Source organism: Triticum urartu, chromosome 6 (genome assembly GCF_003073215.2).
Source record: "Triticum urartu cultivar G1812 chromosome 6, Tu2.1, whole genome shotgun sequence".
Taxonomy (NCBI): Eukaryota; Viridiplantae; Streptophyta; class Magnoliopsida; order Poales; family Poaceae; genus Triticum; species Triticum urartu.
This window is the reverse complement of record NC_053027.1, coordinates 72,081,848-72,107,285: the sequence shown is the minus strand read 5'-3', so window position 1 is coordinate 72,107,285 and position 25,438 is coordinate 72,081,848.

The following is a 25,438-nucleotide window of genomic DNA, read 5'->3' as shown; positions in this document are numbered from 1 at the left end:
ACCGATGTTTTCCGTAAATTTAGCACTAAATATGGACTTGACTCTGAGATAGTAGCTTCTTTCTATGAATCTTTTGCTACTTATGTTGATCTCCCCAAGGAGAAGTGGTGCAACGGAATTCACTCTCTCTATTGTCAAAATAGATGCATGTCCTGCATGAAAGAATGAAGTTGTGTCAATCATATGTCAAACACACAAACATCAATAACACTCACTCACCCCCCCCCCCACAAACACACTCACATATCCATACACACACATCACACACTCACTCACACACGCACAGACACACATCAATAGCACCCCTCTCCCACACACACACTCACATACACCATTCATTATATATGCACATATATACACACCTAAATATAAAAAACCATTCATTATATCTGCACACATACACCAACATCACTCACTGACACACACACATACAAAGCACACACTCGCACACATTATTCACTATGCATATATATACACCTTTTGTTGTAATGGAGAGGGGGGAAACCCCTTTTATTTCAAAAAACGAGATTGAGTAGGGGCTCACCAACGGGGCAGGGGGGCGGCGGGTGTCGGGGATATACCCCGCGGTATGACCCAATCGGAATTATGACCCGGCCGAACTTGGCGACTCATCAGAGACCCGGCTGATACTTGGTGTTTCATTTGTAAGCCGCCCGGAGATTGGTCACTCACTGGTAATCCGGCGGGTGGGTCAGACGAATGGCAAAGCCCAAGGCCCAGACGGCCGGCTTATAATATGGTGGACTGGCTTACGAGGAAAGACATAAGGAATATTCTCCTACAAAGGAAGAAAGAATAGGACTCCACTTGTAATAGAGTAATCCTAATCCTACTAGGACTAGTCGTGTAACCCGCCCCTTCAACTTATATAAGGAGGGGCAGGGCTCCCCAAAAGGGGGACAAGCAGTAAGAAAACAATCTCTAGGGCTAGACACAAAGAGCCGGTTGATCGGCGACTCCCTCGTGAGCATAATGAGACCTAGCCACAAACAGCATGCAGGGCTATTTCTGGATGATGTTTCCCGGGGCCCGAAGCTGTGTAAACCCTTGTCTTGTGTTGTGTCTCTCGATTCCGATCAACCCCTCTCAAGCTACTACATACATGTGTTGGCCTCACGACTAAGTCCTCACACTAGGACATCAGCCGTGACAAATCCAGAACAGTTGGCGCCCACCGTGGGGCCTGCGTACGGTGGTGTTGAGTTCTTGGAGGGATCTCTCATATGGATTGAGAAGCTCGTAGTTGACTAGATGAAGAAGAAGAAGAGGCAAGCAGGATAACCCGGCATAGGGTAACTTTGAGCAGAGCCGGTAAAATTCATCGTTGAATCGTGATTAACTTTTGGAGCAGATAATCCAAGTTTAAGGTTCAAGAAGAGTTAGGATCGCTACGCTTATGTGTGTTTGCTACTGCCATCCAACGATCCGCCGAGACCGACAGGCGTTGTTCCCTGTACAATTAAGAAATCTGAGCCAGATCGATCTTGGTGTCTTGCTGGAAGGCGCCGGGACCAAGGAGGACCAAGCTCCAACGAGGAAACCAGCGAATTCGCCGAGTTGACAAGACCGACAGGCAGTCTAATCCGAAACCAGATTGATTCCAGGGGTGCTGCTAGAAGTACGGGCCAACAGGATTCTCCATCACGGGAAAATTGCCAAGGCGGCAGTCATTTGTTTGTTGAGGTGGCCGCTGTCAAACCGCGGGCCACTACCATCAAATTGCAGCTAGAAAAATCAATCCCGAGACGGACTTGTAGATCAACTACCGAAATCAACTCATCTTTCATGAAAAAGTTGGAGTAAATAAACTACAAGATCCATACTGGAACGATTCGGCGGTGGGTCACCGGTTCCTTCTTGACCAAGGCCTGCGGGACTTGTGGATTGGGCACCGCTCGCTGAGTCAGCTCCACGGCTGCGCGACCTCAACCGGCCTCGTCTCCGTAGCCGAGGCCGTCTGCAACTCTGCTTCCTCGGGCCGCTGAACCTCCTTGGGTGCTCGTCTTGGGCCGTCGTAGGCTCTCAGGCGCCGCGTTGAGTCGTCGTCAGTTGCTGGTTTGTCCACTGGCGTTAGGCCGCCGCGGCCTCGATTCGCCTCGCTCCTGTGCCGCGAGCTGCATGTGGTTGGGGACTGTCAGTCCGCCTCGCCTGCTCCAAACTGCCGAACGAGCCACCACAAGCCGCTTTCGCTGGCGTGCAGAACCACCGCCGTTTTACCTCTACCTCCACGGCCACGACCAGTGGCTAGCCTCGCTCTGCCTTCAACTCGGATCCGTCGGTCGCTCTAAGCCGCCTCCTCTGCGACGGGTACCTACGCAGTATCACGCACCTGACCATGGCTGCATATCCCACGGGAGATCTGCTGGGTCAAAGGAAACAATGGAAAAAGGAAGCAGTGAAGCTAGTGTCACACCAGAAGCATCAATGCAAATATTCCAGTATGGATAAGCTGGCCAGAAGGAAAAATCAACATCCAACATTAGCATAAACGTTGGACCGGCAAAATATATCAGGTGATATTCATCTAAGTCTATTTTTAGTACATATTGTTTTTTGTCAAAGAATAATTACTTTGTCTGTGTATTTTTATATATGCAGGACAATGATTCATCGTTTGTTGTTGGACCTGTGTGCGCAAGCCGTCGCCCGTGCAATTCGATCTACATCAACTCGCTAGGATCACGCCCGCGATTAACTGGCCATCCGTGCGGCTTACCGCGCCCACGATTGACTCATCATCCGCACCCGCGACCAAGCCGTTTCCAACGCTGTTGCTGACTCTCCCCGTCCGCACCGGCTTACAACGCCATAGCCGACTCATCTGTCCGAGCCGCCTCTGATGCTGTGGTCGTTTTACTGTCCGCCCTGCGGTCTGGCCTATTCAACGTGCCGGGTTGACTAACGGACACCGGTAGGGATCATAAAGTTCAAATACATCAGGTGATATCCGTCCAGACTATTTTAAATAGCACATATTAAATTGTTTGAGAACAATTACTCTGGTCTATAATATTTTCTGCAGGACCATTATTCATTACAAAAAAGGTGTCGCATAAGGGGTGCCCGCCAACGTCACGTTTGCACTAGTACTTGTTCATGCCGTGATGCTCGATTGATACATACGTGAGTCGCTACTCCCGGACATCAGCACGATCACGCACCGGCGTCTGCACCCACTTGCTGATGGAACAGGTGTGCGCAAGTCGCCTCCCGTGCAGCTTAATCTACATCAACCCGCCAGAGCCGCGTTGAGCCGCCCTTGCCGCTTTGAGCTGCCAGGGCTATATTAAGTCGCCGGTCTGCCTGAGCCGTCGAAACTATATTGAGTCGCTGGTCTGCCTGAGTCACCTCTGTCGTGATAAACGGATTATCTGACGTCCAAACAAATAAGGGTAATTATTTATGACAAAAAGTGATATTATACCACGGAGATGGAGGCATACCAACATCTTTTGGCACAGGTGATCGTCGTTACTCAACGGACTCCCGCACCGTCTTACAACGCCATGACCGGCTCATCTTTCTGCTCCTACGGTCGATTCATCTGTGATGGATTTCAGTGATCATCAACTCCGTGGTGAACAGTTTCCAGCCTAACATATCAGGTGAAATCCATCCAGCATATATTTTATATTGTTTTCTTTAAAAGAGCAATTATTCTGGCTTGTAAGTTCTCCAATGTAGGAAGGGATTACTATATCACTGAGCTATTGAATGAATCATGCTGGTTTATATCACGGTCAAATATGGAGAATCTCAAGACAACTCCTCGAGTCGCCTTAAGACTCGAGGGCTACAATGGCATGACTCGGCAAAATTGGCCAGTATCAATAATCCAGAACTCCGGGTCATTGGAGGGAAAAAATAACCCAGCCCCGGAGACTACTGCTATATTGATAAGAATTTAAAGGCCGTCAGAAAATTTCTGGTTCAAAATGAAGAATGCTGGTTTAAAATCCGGCTCAAGGTAAACCTGTCTCCCATAAAGCTTTGAAGCTCTCCATATCCGGTTTGAAATTCAGGTTTAAAAAGAATTCATCTCTCGCAAGTTCGAGTTTTCAGAAAAAAATTACAGGGACCAAAGAGAGTTTGTTGCACAGCACAACTCAAACATAGGCACCCGGCGAGCACAGCTCAGAAATATATCACTTGGGGGCTTCCGGTTTATTGAGCTAAGCTATGATTACCCTTCGATCCAGCTCATAGCCACAGTTACAGGTCATTTGGGGGCTTCCTATTCAAACATAGGTCATATTCAAACCAAAGAGAACATAGCTGTCGGTACCCTCTTGATCGGCGCAATGCCAAACCCACCAGGGGGCTTCTTGATCGTATTCGAATCATAACTTAACCCCTTTTGGGTCCGACTTGGATTGTATTTGAATCAGGGTCATTAAAAACCTCTCAAGGTCATTTGGGGGCTTCCTATTCAAACATAGGTAGTATTCGAACCAAAGAGAACATAGTTGTCGGTACCTTCTTGATCGGCACACTGCCAAAGCCACTGGGGGCTACATGATCGTATTCGAATCTTAGCTTAACCCCTTTGGAACGGTTTATTGATCGTATTTGAATCAGTAACCTTGATTTTTATTTGGTTTAAGTTTTTGCAAACAATCTTTGGTTTTGTCTTGAGACTTTTTTATTCAGATCTAAATATAAGTGTGGTTTCGTTTAAACCCGGCTTGGCTTTGGACGATAAGTCACCAGCATGTGACAATCATCATATATTTGGAAGTATTGGCTTCTAAGGATTGGGTTATCACCCTTACTGCACAGGTCATGTAAACCGACAGTACAAATTCAATATCACAATACTTATATGTGGGATATTATGACCCGCCCTGTGGTAAACCGCCAAGGGATCTTGTGATTTACTTGTGTGCAGGATAAGACTATATTTGGGTGGTTACCCGCCTTGGCTTTTGACGTTAAGTCGCCGGGGCATATGTTGTTTAAACTTTGTGCAGGATTTACAGAGCTATGATTTACATAAATGATTAAGTTCCAACCCATCATCAAAGATTGAAATTGGTGTCTCAAAAGGGTTATCAATTCTTGATTTTCTCAAAGGCTATAAGCAGCCTGGTTATAAAAATTCCGGTTTACAATGGAGGCGTATTAAATCGTCATCGGCCAAGATCCGTCGGGTATTTAAATTCCAGGTTTACTTATCAACAGATGAGGTATTCAAAGTCGCTTTGGCGCAATGGCTATTATTTTATCAATGGATAGGATTGATTCTACAATGGAAGGAATAGTCCCGAGTCGCTGCAGGCTTACAACCCGGCACTTGGGGGCTAACGCAAAGTCATTTTTTGGCTCACTTTATTGAAGATCCGACTCAACACATTATAATGAGCCGGCCCTTAGGGGCTACCAATTGCTCATGTCAACAATTTAAGGTACACAAGTCTTATTCCATTATATTGAAGGGTCCACTGCTCAGTTGGTAAATCACAAAGCTCTTAACCTTGTGGACATGGGTTCAAGCCCCATGATGGGGGTTACATCATATGATGTTCTTTTCAAAAAGAAGTATATATAAAGTCCCAGCTCAATATTATCTTACTGAGCCGGTGCTTGGGGGTTGCACGTTGATGTTCAAGTCTACATGATCATATTTATAAAGTCTCTGCTCATTATAGCATAATGACCCGGCCCTTGGGGGCTACACTGGTTGATGGTTTTATGAGCATAAGGCAATTACAAGTCCCAGGTTGCTACAAGCATGACAACCCGACACTTGGGGGCTACATATGAGGAATACTCGGTTCTGACTAGTGATTGAGACGAACAACATGGATTTGTTCAAGGTGGTAATATTTATATTGAAGCAAGTCTTAAGTCATCACTTTGCTCTGCTCAAGACTTGGGGGCTGCAGGTAACACGGATATAAGGAGAAATATTTTCGAAATCTCAGTTTTTGAGCAAACCAGATTGACTAGGCGTCACTAATCATTATGACCTGGTGTCTGCAATAATCATAACCCGGCGTCGACAACAACTATGACTCGGTGCTATCAATATTTACAAACCGACAATTTTGGTAATATTAAACCGACAAGTTCTACATCTTCAAACTGGCTGAATATCAGATGAGCATTTCAAGACCAATATTTCTTAAACCAGCGCTTTGGAACCGGACTCAAGTGGATTAGTCTTCACAACATTTCTCTGGGAGAAACCAACGTCAGCGATTTAAGTGTGAAGCTGGCTTATTGACCCGGATTTTCTAGAAGGAGGAAATTACAAGGACTTAAGGATGATCAGGCGCCGGTTTACAAGAATTCTTAACCCGAAGCACAGCCTGTCAATTTTGTTCTTGTGTTTATTTTGCAACATAAGTCTACCATGGATAAATCCAAGCTAAACTGGGGGCTAATGTCAGGGATATACCCCGCGGTATGACCCGGCCGAGGTTGGCGACTCACCAGAGACCCGGCTAATACCTGGTGTTTCATTTGTAAGCCGCCCGGAGATTGGCCACTCACTGGTAATCCGGCGGGCAGGTCAAACGAATGGCAAAGCCCAAGGCCCAGACGGTCGGCTTATAATATGGTGGGCCGGCTTACGAGGAAAGACATAAGGAATATTCTCCTACAAAGGAAGCAAGACTAGGACTCCACTTGTAATAGAGTAATCCTAATCCTACTAGGACTAGTCATGTAACTGGCCCCTTCAACTTATATAAGGAGGGGTAGGGCTCCCCAAAAGAGGGACAAGCAATAAGAAAACAATCTCTAGGGCTAGACACAAAGAGCCGATTGACCGGCGACTCCCTCATGAGCATAATGAGACCTAAACACAAACATCATGTAGGGCTATTCCCGGATGATGTTTCCCGAGGCCCGAAGGTGTCTAAACCCTTGTCTTGTGTTGCGTCTCTCGATTCCGATCAACCCCTCTCAAGCTACTACATAGATGCGCTGGCCTCACGACTAAGTCCTCACACTAGGACATCTGCCGTGACAAATCCACGACAGCGGGGGAGGTGGATGCCGGACGTGGTAGAGCTCAGTGGAGGGGATGCTCGATGGAGGTGGAGGGGTCGGCGGAGGCACTCCCGGTGGCAGCGGCAGCGGAGGCGGCGGCGGTAGAGCTCGTCGGATGGGGCAGCAGCGAACAGAGGGGGCGGGGGCGAGAGAAATAGAGAGAGAAGAGAGGAGTGAGCGCGGGCGAGGGGGGAAATTTTGCATTAGTCCCCGTGGGAAACATTTCCGACAGCCGACTTTTAGCGACACTCGGTACAAGTCTTAACCTAGAACTCGGGGGCTTTTCCGAGAGCCGCACCGACAGTGGTTACCGAGGGTCGCCCAGCAGCACTTGGTAATGGCCACATTTTCTGAGAGGAACTCTCGGTAGAGCATCCTTCTTGTGCATTCTCAATAATATGTATTATACTTTTTTTTGTTGTTTTCTTCCATGCTTGGCAAACAACCTTAACACATCATAATTACCGTCTTGTGTTTTATTTGTCAAATGATGGGCCTCGCCCGGTTCTAGAGACCGGTGGCCCCGACGGTCTAGGGCGTAGATCGACACCGAGAGGGTGTAGTCCACGGTGAATAACTGCTTCTTCATGTTAGTGCATTTCATCGCGAGATGACAGACCAAGTCTAGGCCAAAGCCACAACAAGATCCCATTCGTGTAGACCCGACGCGTCCGTTTCCCCCCTCCAGGTGCCGGCGGCGGCGCCGTCCGTGAGTGGGGTACATCCCGGAGACACGTGCCGGGCGTTTGCAACTGCCACAACACTTCCAGACTTGCGAGAGGCCACCTACGCAAGATTTGGCGGCATGTGCTAGCCCCGGGAGGCCGCCGGCCATAGTCGTAGACACATGAAGAGCAATCCGCGGAGAGGGAAGTGTTCAGATACTTCTCCATCACCAAAAATTATGAAAAATTACCATCAGTCCTATAGCACATGTGCCCACAGTGTGTAAAAAACTTATGATTTTATCGCGCACCGAGTATTTAATAATATTCACGCCGCATTGTTACCGCAGAACGTCTACTACTGTGTCATCGCCATTTGTGAGGGGGGCCACATCCCGGAGACATGTGCTGCCTCTTCGGACATGCCACCACACCGTACGACATGCATGAGGGCCCGTTGCGATGCTCCGATGGCAATGCTACTCCCCAGGGCCCCCGTCCCGCCTAACCCTGTAGCGTTTGACCATTGGATCTAGCCCTTTGAATTTGCACGGACGGGCTTTGACCAGTGGAACTCTCCACCCGGTTGTGTTAGGTCAGCCCATAGGAACACTTTGGAGCAACATCCGGGCCAAAGCCACAGCAAGACCCCATCCATGTAGACCCGTGATAACCCACAAGTATAGGGGATCGCAACAGCTTTCGAGGGTAGAGTATTCAACCCAAATTTATTGATTCGACACAAGGGGAGCCAAAGAATATTCTCAGGTATTAGCAGCTGAGTTGTCAATTCAACCACACCTGGAAACTTAGTATCTACAGCAAAAGTGTTTAGTAGCAAAGTAATATGATAGTGGTGGTAGCTGCAACAAAAAGTAAAGACAACAAAAGTAATGTGTTTGGTATTTTGTAGTGATTGTAACAGTAGCAGCGGGAAAGTAAATAAGCGTAAACCAATATATGGAAAACTCGTAGGCACCGGATCAGTGATGGATAATTATGCCGGATGCGGTTCATCATGTAACAGTCATAACATAGGGTGACACGGAACTAGCTCCAATTCATCAATGTAATGTAGGCATGTATTCGATATAGTCATACGTGCTTATGGAAAAGAACTTGCATGACATCTTTTGTCCTACCCTCCCGTGGCAGCGGGGTCCTATTAGAAACTAAGGGATATTAAGGCCTCCTTTTAATAGAGAACCGGAACAAAGCATTAGCACATAGTGAATACATGAACTCCTCAAACTATGGTCATCACCGGGAGTGGTCCCGATTATTGTCACTTCGGGGTTGCCGGATCATAACACATAGTAGGTGACTATAGAGTTGCAAGATAGGATCAAGAACTCACATATATTCATGAAAACATAATAGGTTCAGATCTGCAATCATGGCACTCGGGCCCTAGTGACAAGCATTAAGCATAGCAAAGTCATAGCAACATCAATCTCAGAACATAGTGGATACTAGGGATCAAAACCTAACAAAACTAACTCGATTACATGATAAATCTCATCCAACCCATCTCCGTCCAGCAATCCTACGATGGAATTACTCACGCACGGCGGTGAGCATCATGAAATTGGTGATGGAGGATGGTTGATGATGACGACGGCGACGAATCCCCCTCTTTGAAGCCCCGAACGTACTCTAGATCAGCCCTCCCGAGAGGTTTTAGGGCTTGGCGGCGGCTCCGTATCGTAAAATGCGATGATTTCTTCTCTCTGATTGTTTTCTCTCCGAAAGCAAATATATAGAGTTGGAGGTGGCGTCGGAGGGCATCCAGAGGGGCCACGAGGTAGGGGGCGCGCCCTGGGGGGGCGCCCCCACCCTCATGGATAGGGTGTGGGCCCCCTGGTCTTCATCTTTGGCAAGGATTTTTTATTATTTTTTCTAAGATGTTCCGTGGAGTTTCAGGTCATTCCAAGAATATTTGTTTTCTGCACATAAAACAACACCATGGCAATTCTGTTAAAAACAGCGTCAGTCCAGGTTAGTTCCATTCAAATCATACAAGTTAGAGTCCAAAACAAGGGCAAAAGTGTTTGGAAAAGTAGATACGACGGAGAGGTATCAACCCGACGCCTCCGTTTCCCCCCTCCAGGTGGTGGCGGCGGCGCCGTCCGTGAGGGGGGGCACACCCCAGAGACGCGTGTCGGGCGTTTGCAACCGCCACAACACTTCCAGACTTGTGAGTGGCCGCCTACGCAAGATTTGGCGGCATGTGCTAGCCCCCGGAGGCCGCCAGCCACAGTCGTAGACACGCGAAGAGCAATCCGCAGAGAGGGAAGTGTTCAGATACTTCTCCATCACCAAAAAGTATGAAAAATTACCATCGGTCCTATAGCTCATGTGCCCACGCGTGTAAAAAACTCATGATTTTATCGCGCTTCGAGTATTTAATAATATTCACGCCGCATCGTTACTGCAGAACGTCTACTACTATGTCATCGCCGTCCGTGAGGGGGGGCACACCCCGGAGATGCGTGTCGCCTATTCAGACATGCCACCACACCGTACGGCATGTATGAGGGGCCGGTGCGATGGTCCGGTGGCATTGCAGGAAGTGTGGGTCATGTTGCTCCGTTGGCCTCGAAACTTCTAGTGCTCTCAAAGGAGGCCATCGCATGTATATGCATGGGATATCCGGTGGCCCCGGCGGTCTAGGAAGTTGACCGGCACCGAGATAGGGGGTAGACCACGGTCAACAACTGCTTCTTCTCATGTTTATTACTTTACACTCTTTAAAGTTCTCTCTCGATGCTGGTCTAGAAAGTTGACCGGCACCGAGAGAGGGGGTAGGCCACGGTCAACAACTGCTTCTTCTCATGTTTTTTACTTTACACTCTTTAAAGTTCTCTCTCGGTGCCGTTCTAGGAAGTTGGCCGGCACCGAGAGAGGGGGTAGCCCATGATCAACAACTGCCACTTCTCATGTTTTTTTACTTTACACTCTTTAAAGTTCTCTCTCGGCGCCGGTCTAGAAAGTTGACCGGCATCGAGAGAGGGGGTAGGCCACGGTCAACAACTGCTTCTTCTCATGTTTTTTGCTTTCCACTCTTTAAAGTTAAGTTTTGAACAAATCTAACCCAAAAAGCATATATATATATATATATATATATGAGTGCATCAAAAGTCTTTCATCGAAAAATTCATCAAAAGTCATGGAATTTCCAAACTTCGGTCATAAAAGCATATGAAATATGAGATGAAAAAAAGATAGTGCAAAACAAAAACAAAAAAAGAGAAGGGGAAAAATTAGAGCAGTGGTTACTGAGGGTCGATTTTTGGCTCTCGGTAATGGCCACCTTTTCTGAGAGGCGCTATCGGTAAAGCATCTAACCTACATCTCTTTCCTTCTTGTGCATTCTCGATAATATGTATTATACTTTTTTTGTTGTTTTCTTCCATGCTTGGCAAACAACCTTAGCACATCATAATTACCGTCTTGTGTTTTCTTCTTCGGATGGGCCTCGTCCAGTTCTAGAGACCGGCACCCCTCTGGTGGCCCCGGCGGTCTAGGGCGTTGTTCGGCACCAAGAGGGGGTAGGCCACGGGGAATAACTGCATCTTCGTGTTAGATGATTTTATCGCGAGATGACAGACCAAATTTTGGCCCATTCTATCATGGGGTCACCCACCGAAGACTCTGTCACGGGGTCACCCACCGAACACTCAACTCTCTCTCATAGGATATGGATTTAGTGGAAAGAGGATTTGAGTGGAAAGCAACTTGGGAAGGCTGGAGATCAAGATTCATATGGTAAGAATGGAATATCTTGGCCTCTACACAAGTGTAGGTGGTTCTTTCTCAGAAAAAGTGAGTTGGGAGTGTAGGTTTGTTCTGATAGCTGTCTTCTAGAATGAAGAGGTGGTGGAGGGGTATATATAGCCTCCACACAAAATCTAACCATTACACACAACTTGCCAATCTCGGTGGGACCGAATTGATAAACTCGGTCGGACCGATTCAGCAAAGCTAGTGACCGTTAGGAGTTTCGGTGGGACCGACATGCAGCTCGGTAGGACCGATATGGTTAGGGTTAGGGCGTAACGTAATCTCGGTGAGACCGATTACACAAACTCGGTGAGACCGATTTTGGTAATAAGCTAACCAGAGAGTTGGTCAGGTAAACTCGGTGGGACCGATCACTCATTTCGGTGAGACCGAAACATTACGAAGGGGAAACAGAGAGTTTACATTGCAATCTCGGTGGGACCGATTACTCATCTCGGTAAGACCGAAATGTTACGAAGGGAAACAGAGAGATTACGATCCCATCTCGGTGAGACCGAGATCCCTATCGGTGAGACCGATTTGCCTAGGGTTTGTGGCAGTGGCTATGACATTTGAACTCGGTGGTGCCGGATAGAAAGAATCGGTTGGGCCGAGTTTGACTTTTGGTTTAGGTCATATGTGGATGTGAGAAAGTAGTTGAGGGTTTTGGAGCATATCACTAAGCATTTTGAGCAAGAGCCTCATTAAGCAACACCTCATCCCTCCTTGATAGTATTGGCTTTTCCTATAGACTCAATGTGATCTTGGATCACTAAAATAGAAAATGTAGAGTCTTGAGCTTTGAGCTTGAGCCAATCCTTTTGTCCTTAGAATTTTGAGGGGTCCACTTTTCTCATCCATGCCATGCCAATCATTGAGCTTTCCTGAGATATTAATCTTGAAATAGCATTAGCTCAATGAGCTATATGTTGTTAGGAATTACCAAAACCATATAGGGATAGTTGCACTTTCAATCTCCCCATTTTTGGTAATTGATGACAACATATAGATCAAAGCTTCGACAAATGATAATAAGAATGAAAAACATTGTCGCTTTGAGAAGTATGTGAAAAGCAAGAGCTCCCCCTAAATTTGTGCATAGTTTAAGATTTGCTTTGGACTGCAAATGCACAATGAGTTAGGATCATGGGTTACTCTTCCATGTCACATACATCTTGGTGGAGCGCTCAAAATGATAATAATTAAATACATGCACTCATCACCAAGCAAAGTGGATGATCATATGGGGATATAAAAAGATAATGTCATCCAACAAGCATTAAGGTAGCATATGATCAAACACATGATCATCCAAGTATCACACAAAAGCATAAAGTATCTCAAACAAGAAAATAACAAAGTTCAACCACCAAGCAATAAGAGAGAACAAAAAGCAACACTCTCTCTCGAAGCCTATGATCTATACATTTTCTCCCCCTTTGGCAACAAGTTACCAAAAAGTTCATAAAAATGCATAGTGCTAGATCAATTCTCAGGCTTGGTCTTCAGGTGGTGGTGTAGATAAAACGCCAAGGTCGAAAGGCATCAGTTGATGTAGATGGAGCTGGTGGAGTGGGTGCTGGAGCTGGTGCAGATGAAGTTGCTCTGGTGTCTGTAATAGGCACTGTAGCAGATCTCTGTCCTCTGGGCACTCTAGAAAAAGCATCAGTGGCAGACTTGCCCTTCTTCTCCTGCACTTCATCCTGAAGTTGCTCAACAACTTACTGGATCTCAGTGACCTTCACATCTAAGTCATAGAACTTATGCTCCATGATCCTCTCCAAGCTCTCCTGGTTTTGAGTCGGGGTGGCCAATCCCTTCCCAATCCTCGGAGTGGAGGCAATCAAGTAGCCAAGCTGATCTTGCTTGCTCTTCAGAAGATACTGAGATGCCTCATCAATGGTTGGCATCTTTGCAGCCTTTTTAGTCATTGCCTTCTCCCTCTTTGCTTGTGCGTGCACAGAAGATGGTTCATTCTCATCCATCACCACAGTGTTGTCCTCAAAGTCTGGGTAGATGGGCATGTGTCCCTTGTCCAAGAGATATGTGCAAGTGCACATCTTGGAGTTGATTAACTCCTGGATCTGTGGGGCATACCCACAACTTCTCTTCTGATCTGCAGCTCTTCTCTTTATGGTTTCCACAATTAGGCTCATGACTTTGAACTTTTGAGGCACATCAAATATGTGAAGCAGGTTAATTACATGGCCTTTGATCATCTTGTGATCACCTAACTTTGGCAAGAGAGTGTGCCTGAGGATCCAGTTGATTGTTGGCAAACCTGACAGAAGATAATGTACTGATCCAAACTTGTGTGTCTCAAGAGCAGCATCTGGGATCTCTTTGTACATATGTGCCATGGTGTTGTGATCCTTCTTCTTCTGGCATAGACATCCAGGTCATCTTCATTCTCCTCAGGAGCATTGATCAATTTTGCCCATTCTTTAACCGTTGACTGGTACCTAGTACCTTCAAACATCCAGATAATCCTTCCATCTGGGTAGAAATGAGTTGTGGAGTAGAACTGCATAATAAGCTCATCATTCCACTTTGTGAGCTTCTAAGCCACAAACTCATCGACTCCACATGCCTTGAAGCTGTCATATACACCAGGGAAGTGATCTTCATTTTCCTTAATGAATTTCCAATCAACCCATCTCATGTCACACACTATGGGCTTCTTGTCAAGTAAAATGGTCTCATAGAAGTCCTGATGTTCCTTTGTGTGGAACCTGTAGTCCACAGCAGTCCTTCTCCTGGTGGCATATGGATCAGACTCTCTCCATAGCCTTAAACCTGAATCCTTCCTGATTTTCATGTTCTCTGCAATTGGGTGAGCATCATTGTGATCTGGAATTTTGGGCTTCAACTTCCTCAAAACGACAGAATCATCTTCTTCTTCAGCAGCTTGAGGCACTGGGGCCTTGTTCTTATCCTCGGCAGGGATATTCCTGGTGCTCCTCTTGGGTTTTGGCTTTGGAGCTGGAGCAGCAGTCTTAGGCTTAGGTGGAGCAGCCCCTGCCCTTATAGCATCTCCCATAAGCTTTTGAGCTTTGGGTGCTGGTGCTTCATCCTCTTCCTCTTCCTCTTCTTCAGAATCTTTCATTATTGAAGATCTGCCAAGCACTCTGGTAGTGGTCTTCTTGACCCTTTCCTTCCTTTTCTATTCTGCCACAACCTATTCTTTGGGTGCAAATCCCAAAGTCTCTTAAGTGGATGTTCTGGCTTTTGACATGGGAACTCTCTTGGCAGGAACCTTTTGCTTCATTGCTGGCTTAGTGGCAGCAGCTGTGGCATATTCCTTTTTCAGGACTTTCCTCTTTGAGGTGGCCTCTTCCTCAACAACCACATAGTCCTCATACTCAGAATCTGAGGTTCTCTTCTTTCTGGTCCTGGTGGCTGCCTTAGGCAAGTTGCTGGGTGTACTCCTGCTTCCCTCATCAAAGCTGCTAGAGGGACTAGTGTCGTCACTCATGTTAACTTGCTCTTCAGACTTGTTCTGACTGTCACTCTGATCTGACATGATGCAAACACTGACAGCAGACCCTGTGAATAGATTATAGATGAGGTAGATTGGATAAGCATCACAAAGTACAGAGGTTTTTGCAAAAGAATGAGTTAAAAACTTAGTTTTAGTTTTCCACAGAAAGCATTTCGGATCTACCGATTTGAAAACTCGGTGATACCGAAGCAGCTTTTGGAACCTAAACTAGTGAACTCGGTCAGACCGAGTCACAGTTCGGTGGCACCGAGACTGCTAGGGTTTCACAAAGTATTGAACTCGGTCACACCGATTTGCAATTCTCGGTCAGACCGAGAATCACATGTGCAATGGCCTTAGCCAAATCGGTGGAACCGATTTCAACAACTCGGTTGGTCCGAGATGATTTCGGCGGAAACCTAACCCTAAATTTTCAATCCACGACTAAACTACGGAGTGATTTCGCTGGATAGAGTGACCTCAATCGTGGCAAGATACATGGCAAAACAATGTGCTAAGAATTGGAGTGAGATTAGCACAAGGATCAAGTCCATACCCTAAGTGCGGCGATGGACTTGCTACGGCGGCAACGGCAGAGACGATTCCCGTTGACGGCGGCGGAGACCAGCGGCGGGAGGCAGCTGGCGATGAGGAGGACGATCCGGAGACCCAGGGAGGCAGAGAAGGCTGAGCGCGTGCGAAGGGGTTCGGAAATTTTTCCAAATTTTGGCCCGGGGGTATATATAGCCTGACCCTGTCGGTGTGACCGAGTGGAACAACTCGGTGGCACCGAGATTCATAACTGCAAGCAGTTACTGAAACTCGGTGTGACCGAAAAGTTCAAATCGGTTGCACCGAGATTGAAAACCTAGATCGACTTAGTGGTCTCGGTATGACCGAAATGGATGAATCGGTCAGACCGAAACGCACAAAGAAGTTTTGGAAGCTTAAGTCTATGACGAATCGGGGACTCCGAGTGCTCCTCACACAGAGTGGTTCGAATCTGACTTGATCAAACTTTGTGATGTAGCATGAATAGAGTTTGAGACAACAAAAGCATAGATAGCTAGAGAAGGTTCTTAGGCATTCTTGTCCATCCACTTGGCAAAAGAAAAAGGAACCAAACAATCAAAACAACAAGTGGATGTCCTCTAATGAGTAAATTATGCAACCAACATGCTGACACAATAAAATGGCAAATGAAATATGTGGCAAAGCATGCACAACCAATTCTAGCATCTATCACGCAATTGGCGTTGACTAGGTCATCTATATATGAGTATATTGACTTAGGAGTCAAATGAGAACATTTGATCATAGGTCATACTCATCGTTTAAGCACAACTGGGGTTACCACTTTTACATAAAGCGTTGTTGTGTTCACACCATTAGAGTTGCTTTAGCTCAATTCTTAGAGTAAAGCTCCCCCTCGATGTGAGATTCCCCCTAAGAGGGATGAACTAACCTTGGGTTTTGTCGATGATGACTTCATGTAGGTGTTGAAGATGTGGATGCTCAATGTTGATGTAGATCATTTGGAGCAATCCTTTGGAGTGAGTTGCACTTTCAATACCTACACGGTTTAGTCCCACAAGGAACAAACAAGGATATCCATAGTCATAGAGTGATGCACACACAAGATGATGTCTATGATAGCATTAGGTTACGTTGTCCCTTGTCTTACCAACAAGAGGGTTTGTGACTCCTTGTACTAGTGCAAGATGTGGAAGTTGATTGCACTTGTTCTTGCCAAAATGATAAGAGTGAAGTATGTTGGCGGAGTCACCCTCAAGAACTCCCTAGTTCTTCTTCTTCGGGATCCACATCATCTTGATGGGAATCCTTGGAGTTGTAGTCGTACTTGATGAAGTAGAACTTGATGTAGTCTTGGGAACCCACTTGACCAAGGCCTTGGGTGCTTCTTCAAATGCATCAATTTCCTCGTGAAGCTTATCCTTGCCTTTTTGCTTGTGGTCTTGTGGTGGAAAATCATCTTGAGATTGTGTCCCTTTGAAGGAAGTAGGATCATACTTCTCTTGTTGAGGAACAAACTTCATCTTGGGGTATTGATCTTCTTCCCACTCAACTCCATTGGCATTGAACTTTCGTTCAAAACCAACACCTTGGTTCTTCCGGTGCCTTCCTTGCTTGCGTACAATTTCCTCGAATTGCTTACTCCCGGCAAGGCTCTTGTAAACACCTTTCTCTATAATTCCCTTCAATAAGCTATTTTCTTGCTCAAGTGTAACTTGGCTAAGAGAATCATTAGTGGAATCAAGAGAACTACTAGAAGCAACAACATTAGATTTAGCATGATTATTGTTACTACTAGAGGAAGAATCTTTCTTGTTTTTGTTGCTAGACTTGACTTGAGGCATGTAAGTGGATAAGAGTAAACGCTTGGCAATGTAAGAAGAACTTTTCTTGCGAAGATCATCATTGATTGCCTTTAAGAACTCATGCTCTTGCTTAAGGTTGAGATTTTCAAAACGTAATTTCTCATGAGTCCTTAAAAGTTCTCTATGATCTCCTAAGATAGTTTCATGAGCTAACTTAAGAGTGTTTAGTTCTTTAGTTAGAAACTCAATCTTCTCCTTATCATTGTCATTCGTTTTATCTTGATTAGCATGATTAATTGATGTTTCATCATAGTATTCATCACTAGAGTTTTCAACAAGTAAATCATCATCACCTAACAAGTCATCTTCATCACTATTGAAATCAACATACTCAGGGTGTGATACCTTTGGGCCTTTAGCCATGAAGCATCTTCCAAGTCCTTCATTTGGTGAATCAATTATGTCGTAGGAGTTGGTTGATACAAGTGCTAGACCGGCAACACCTTCATCTTGAGTATATTCGGAGTCGGAGTGATTGTCGGAGTCGGAGCCGGATACCCATTCACCAACATGAGCTTGATGTCTTTGTTTTGTGTAGCTCCTTGATGACTTGTCCTTCCTTTCCGAATCCTTGCTTCTCCGGGATGTTCTTCGTTCATAATGATCATCTCTACTCCTTCTCTCTCTTGATGGTGATTCTTCTCTTATACTTCTTCTTTTTGGAGAATCTTCTCTTCTTTTGTAGGGTGTCGTACACTCATTGGAGTAGTGTCCGGGTCTTCCAAAATTTTAGGAATTTCGCTCTCGACTAGAAGATCTTTTGTCATTGTAGGACCTTGACTTGGAACTTCTCTCTTTGCTTCTACTCTTGTAGAACTTGTTGAAGTTCTTCACCATTAGGCTCAATTATTCATTGAAGGTTTGTTTCTCACTAGATGATGTGGGAGCTTCACATGAGGCTTTGTAAGCACCACTTGACTTGTTATGGAGCTCCTCCTTATCCTTGAGTGACATCTCATGAGCAACAATTCTTCCAATGACTTCCGTTGGCTTGAGATCTTTGTAATTGGGCATCATTTGGATCAATGTGCATACGGTATCATATTTTCCGTCCAAAGCTCTTAGGATCTTCTTGATGATGAATTTGTCGGTCATCTCTTCACTTCCTAAGCCGGCGATCTCATTTGTGATAAGAGCAAGCCTAGAGTACATTTCAGCGACACCTTCACCATCCTTCATTTTGAACTTGTCAAGCTGACTTTGAAGCACATCCAACTTGGATTCCTTGACGGAGTCGGTACCTTCGTGCATATCAATCAAAGTATCCCAAATTTCCTTTGCATTCTCAAGACAGCTGATTTTGTTGAATTCTTCGGGGCACAATCCGTTGAAGAGGATATCACAAGCTTGAGCATTGTATTGCAGCATCTTCAACTCTTCCGCGGTAGCTTCACGGTTCGGTTCTCTCCCATCAAAGAATTCACCTTGCAAGCCAATACACACAATAGCCCATATGGCGGGGTTATGTCCAAGAATATGCATTTTCATCTTATGCTTCCAACTAGGAAAATTAGTGACATCAAAGTAAGGACCTCTACGGTGGTAGTTTCCCTCGCTAGACGCCATTCTCTCCTAGGTTGTGAAACCAAGGCTATGACTTCCAAAAGCTATGAAAATCAAGGCAAATGGAGACCAAAGCTCTGATACCACTTGTAGGATCGAAAGTATGTCTAGAGGGGGGGGGTGATTAGACTACTTGACCAAATAAAAACTTATCCTTTTCCTAATTTTAGTTCTTGGCACATTTTAGCAACTTTGGACAAGTCAAGCAATCTTAACACAATTCAAGCAAGCATGCAAAGAGTATATGAGCAGCGGAAAGTAAAGCACGCAACTTGCAAGAATGTAATGGGAAGGGTTTGGAGGATTCAAACGCAATAGGAGACATGGATGTTTTTGTCGTGGTTCCGATAGGTGGTGCTATCGTACACCCATGTTGATGGAGACTTCAACCATGAAGGGTAACGGCTGCACGAGTCCACGGAGGGCTCCACCCATGAAGGGTCCACGAAGAAGCAACCTTGTCTATCCCACCATGGTCGTCACCCACGAAGGACTTGCCTCACTGGTGGTAGATCTTCACGAAGTAGGCGATCTCCTTGCCCTTACAAACTCCTTGGTTCAACTCCACAATCTTATCGGAGGCTCCCAAGTGACACCTTGCCAATCTAGGAGACACCACTCTCCAAGAAGTAACAAATGGTGTGTTGATGATGAACTCCTTGCTCTTGTGCTTCAAATGATAGTCTCCCCAACACTCAACTCTCTCTCAAAGGATATGGATTTAGTGGCAAGAGGATTTGAGTGGAAAGTAACTTGGTAAGGCTAGAGATCAAGATTCATATGGTAAGAATGGAATATCTTGGCCTCAACACAAGTGTAGGTGGTTCTTTCTCAGAAAAAGTGAGTTGGAAGTGTAGGTCTGTTCTGATGGCTCTCTTCTAGAATGAAGAGGTGGTGGAGGGGTATATATAGCCTCCACACAAAATCTAACCATTACACACAACTTGCCAATCTCGGTGGGACCGAATTGATAAACTCGGACGGACCGATTCAGCAAAGCTAGTGACCGTTAGGAGTTTCGGTGGGACCGACATGCAACGCAGTAGGACCGATATGGTTAGGGTTAGGGCATAACGTAATCTTGGTGAGACCGATTACACAAACTCGGTGAGACCGATTTTGGTAATAAGCTAACCAGAGAGTTGGTCAGGTAAACTCGGTGGGACCGAGCTCTCATTTTTGGTGAGACCGAAACGTTACGAAGGGGAAATAGAGAGTTTACATTGCAATCTCGGTGGGACCGATCGCTCATCTCGATAAGACCGAAATGTTACAAAGGGAAACAGAGAGATTACAATCCCATCTTGGGGAGACCGATTTGCCTAGGGTTTGTGGCAGTGGCTATGACATTTGAACTCGGTGGCGCCGGATAGAAAGAATCAGTGGGGCCGAGTTTGACTTTTGGTTTAGGTCATATGTGGATGTGAGAAAGTAGTTGAGGGTTTTGGAGCATATCACTAAGCATTTTGAGCAAGAGCCTCATTAAGCAACACCTCATCCCTCCTTGATAGTATTGTCTTTTCCTATAGGCTCAATGTGATCTTGGATCACTAAAATAGAAAATGTAGAGTCTTGAGCTTTGAGCTTGAGCCAATCCTTTTGTCCTTAGCATTTTGAGGGGTCCACTTTTCTCATCCATGTCATGCCAATCATTGAGCTTTCCTGAGATATTAATCTTGAAATAGCCTTAGCTCAATGAGCTATATGGTGTTAGGAATTACCAAAACCACCTAGGGATAATTTCACTTTCACACACCACCCCTACATGCATATGCATGGGCCACACGCATGTAGGGGTTCCCTCCCCCCCTCGGGTGGTCTCCATATCGAGCACCCATCCGGTGGCCCGGGAGGTCTCGGGCGTTATTCGGCACCGAGAGGGTGTAGTCCATGGTGAATAACTGCTTCTCCGTGTTAGTGCATGTCATTGCGAGATGACAGACCAAGTCTGGGCCCGTTCTTCGAGATAGTCTATGGGTATTGAGAGGGAATGTGTTCGGTTTGTGCAGGAAGTGCGGGTCCTGTTGCTCCGTTGGCCTCAAAACTTCTTGTGCTCTCAAAGGAGGTCATCGCATGTATATGCATGGGCTATCCGGTGGCCCCAGTTGTCTAGGAAGTTGACCGGCATCGAGAGAGGGGGTAGGCCATGGTCAACAACTGCTTCTTCTCATGTTTATTACTTTACACTCTTTAAAGTTCTCTCTCGGTGCCGGTCTAGAAAGTTGACCAGCACCAAGAGAGGGGGTAGGCCACGGTCAACAACTGCTCCTTCTCATGTTTTTTTACTTTACACTCTTTAAAGTTCTCTCTCGGTGCCATTCTAGGAAGTTGGCCGGCACCGAGAGAGGGGGTAGGCCACGGTCAACAACTGCCTCTTCTCATGTTTTTACTTTACACTCTTTAAAGTTCTCTCTCGGTGCCGGTCTAGAAAGTTGAGCGGCACCGAGAGAGGGGGTAGGCCACGGTCAACAACTGCTTCTTCTCATGTTTTTTACTTTACACTCTTTAAAGTTGAGTTTTGAACAAATCTAACCCAAAAAACATATATACGTATATATATATATATATATATGAGTGCATCAAAAGTCTTTTATCGAAAAAATTCATCAAAAGTCATGGTATTTCCAAACTTTGGTCGTAAAAGCATATGAAATATGAGATACAAAAAAGATAGTGCAAAACAAAAACAAAAAGAGAAGGGAAAAAAATTAGAGCAGTGGTTTCCGAGGGTCGATTTTTGGCTCTCGGTAATGGCCACCTTTTCCGAGAGGTGCTCACGGTAAAGCATCTAACCTAGATCTCTTTCCTTCTTGTGCATTCTCGATAATATGTATTATACTTTTTTTGTTTTCTTCCATGCTTGGCAAACAACCTTAGCACATCATAATTACCGTCTTGTGTTTTCTTCTTCGGATGGGCCTCGTCCGGTTCTAGAGACCTGCATCCCTCCGGTGGCCCCCGCGGTCTAGGGCGTTGTTCGGCACCTATAGGGGGTAGGCCACGGGGAATAAATGCTTCTTCATGTTAGTGCATGTCATCGCGAGATGACATACCAAGTTTAGGCCCATTCTGTCACGGGATCACCCACCGAAGACTCTGTCTTGGGGACAAACGCAGCCGGTCCTCGACGTTCCCGCCCATGTGTGTGGTTTGTGAGGCACGTGCCACATCAAGGACGTCGTTTGCTTATTCAAATAGCACACCACCCCTACATGCATATGCATGGGCCACACGCATGTAGGGGTGCCCTCCCCCCCTCGGGCGGTCTCCATATCGAGCACCCATCCGGTGGCCCCGGCGGTCTAGGGCATTATTCAGCACCAAGAGGGTGTAGTCCATGGTGAATAACTGCTTCTCCGTGTTAGTGCATGTCATCGCGAGATGACAGACCAAGTCTACGCCCATTCTTCGAGATAGTCTATGGGTATCGAGAGGGAATGTGTCCGGTTTGTGCAGGAAGTGCGGGTCATGTTGCTCCGTTGGCCTCGAAACTTCGTGTGCTCTCAAAGGAGGCCATCGCATGTATATGCATGGGCTATCCGTTGGCCCCGACGGTCTAGGAAGTTGACCGGCACCGAGAGAGGGGGTAGGCCACGGTCAACAACTGCTTCTTCTCATGTTTATTACTTTACACTCTTTAAAGTTCTCTCTCGGTGCCGGTCTAGAAAGTTGACCGGCACCGAGAGAGAGGGTAGGCCACGGTCAACAACTGCTTCTTCTCATGTTTTTTACTTTACACTCTTTAAAGTTCTCTCTCGGTGTCGTTTTAGGAAGTTGGCCGGCATCGAGAGAGGGGGTAGGCCACGATCAACAATTGCCTCTTCTCATGTTTTTTACTTTACACTCTTTAAAGTTCTCTCTCGGTGCTGGTCTAGAAAGTTGACTGACACCGAGAGAGGGGGTAGGCCACGGTCAACAACTGCTTCTTCTCATGTTTTTTACTTTACACTCTTTAAAGTTGAGTTTTGAACAAATCTAACCCAAAAAGCATATATATATATATATATATGAGTGCATCAAAAGTCTTTTATCGAAAAAATTCATCGAAAGTCATGGAATTTGCAAACTTCGGTCGTAAAAGCATATGAAATATGAGATACAAAAAAGATAGTGCAAAACAAAAACAAAAGGAGAAGGGGAAAAATTAGAGCAGTGGTTACCAAGGGTCGATTCTTGGCTCTCGTAATGGCCACCTTTTTCGAGAGGCGCTCTCGGTAAAGCATCTAACCTAGATCTTAACCTTTCCCCTTTCTTTTGTATCTTCATTCCCCTCCTCTCTGTTCCCTGCGCCACCGCCGCCGCCGCCAGCCCTCAACCACCACCAACTGCCGCCGCCACCCCTCCTCCACCGCCCCCAACTGCGTCCACCGCCCCCAACTACCGCCACCACGATGCTTCATGGCCGGCGGACGGCGCGGCGGCTCTTCAATGCGACCAAACGACGGCCGCCGCAGCGGAGCTCCTCCGGTAGCGCGACAGCTGGAGATGCCGTCAAGTGTGTACACCCATCCCACTGAACATATGCAAATTTTGTTGAAGAAGATGAGAATTGGGAAAATTCAGTTCATAGGTGCTCCACTAGGGGCTAGTAATTCAGTTCATAGGGTATTTTTAGGTGCTCCACTAGGTCCATGTTGATCTAGTTCTAAGTATTTTTAGGTGCTCCACTAGGATGTTTGAGTTGCACAACATGTTTATGCTATTGTATACTATTGTAATGTACAGTTTATGGTGCTGAGGAATTTAATACCATGGCAAAACTGGCTACAAAACAACCGAACCTGAAATTGTGGGAAAAGGTCATCATGATATGTTGCTGTATACTACTGTAGTGTACAGTTTTCATCCTATTTTTCATGTTTTTGAGGAGTTGATATTGTCCAGTGCATGATAATATGCTCATGTTGCTTATGTATATTTTTTAGCTATTGTAACATATATTTGTATGCCTATTTTTCATATATTTGAACAGTTCATATTGTCCAGTGCATGATAATATGCTCCTGTTGCCTATGTACTCTTTTCAGTCAATTTTTCATGTATTTTGGACAAGTGATATGGTTAATATTCAGATTCTGATGGGAGCACTGGTAATAAGCACCGGAGAGTCCCGACTGGTAGGACCGAGTCGTCCGCCTCCCATCAGGACACAACCGAGGCATCGTCATCATCGGATGGCGATGTCGGAGTGGACTTAGATGCACCATATCCGCTCGCTACCGAGTCGGGTGACATGGAGGCCTCGGACGGCTCGGGGTCTACCTCGAGCAACACTTCCAAGAGGAAGAAATCAGGGCTTGCTCCGGGGAACGTCCCGGAACCAACTGCTGCCAGCAACCGTCCTGTCATTTGCCCGACAGGAGAGGGGTAAGCAAGCATTTCATTTGCATCATATTTTGTATGCCATAGCTTTGACACTCACATATGCTTGTCTTTTATATCATGCAGTCAGTGGGAATTTATCCCGACACAACCTAAGGGGGCACGCCCGCCGAACCACGTCATCGGCTCCCTCTTGAGGAAGCATTTCCCTGGATTGTCCAAGCCGAGTGATGACGATCTGCCGTCGCCAGGTTTAACCTGGGAGCATTACCTACACAACAAGGATGAGCACGATGTCACCATGGCCACTTGGGTCATCAATGCTTTTTTTGTAAGTATCTTCGCTCCGACCACTGCATTTTTCCATATCCAAATCCTTGCTTGCGTGGATGGTGAGAAGATGCCATATGCTTTCTTGTAGCAAACATTTGCTTGCGTGGATGGTGAGCAACAGAAGGCGATCAAAGGCATCGTGAAATCTGCCCGAAAGATACTCTCTGACACCAAGCACACGCTGCGGTACAAAGCCGTGATGCAGTGTCGACCGCTCGATGAGAAGGGAGAGAAGATGACAAGGAAGACTGCTTGCCAGTCCAACTTGTCGCGAGAAGAATACCTGTCAGTGGTAAGTGACTACATCGGTTGCTAGTACTTTGATTAATCCCTCTTGTTCCTCAATTATTCGATTTTGTCTGACTAGGTGAAGGAACCCTAGATGAAGGAGGATTGTTGGGAGGCCCTGGTTGACATGTGGTGTGACCCAGCATGGCAGGCGCAGCATGTGGAGAAGTGAAACGAACGAGCCAAAATGCCAGGCCCGGCTCATGTCCAGGGGAGCCGGAACCTAACCGCTCTCAAGCAACACATGATATGTGGATTAAGATGTTAACTTTTTCGCACGGTGCATCTTGGTTCATTCAACTTGATGGTTAATTTTGCAGGAGGCGAAGGTTGGTCGCCCGGTCCACATCCTGGAAGCCTGGAGAGAAGGCCACAAGGGGAAGGATGGCGCCGAGTTCTGCAGCGAGTCGGCGGAGGAGAAGTGGGGGACCTTCAAAGAGGTCTTCCAGGAGGTGCACGGGCAGGAAGCCGAACCTACGTCCAAGCCCCTTGATCCTGAGCTTCTCATCATTGCTAGCGAGGGGAAGGGCCATGGCCGCCACCTCCTTTGCAACGGGGCGATCGCCACCTCCTCGCATCTCAAGCTG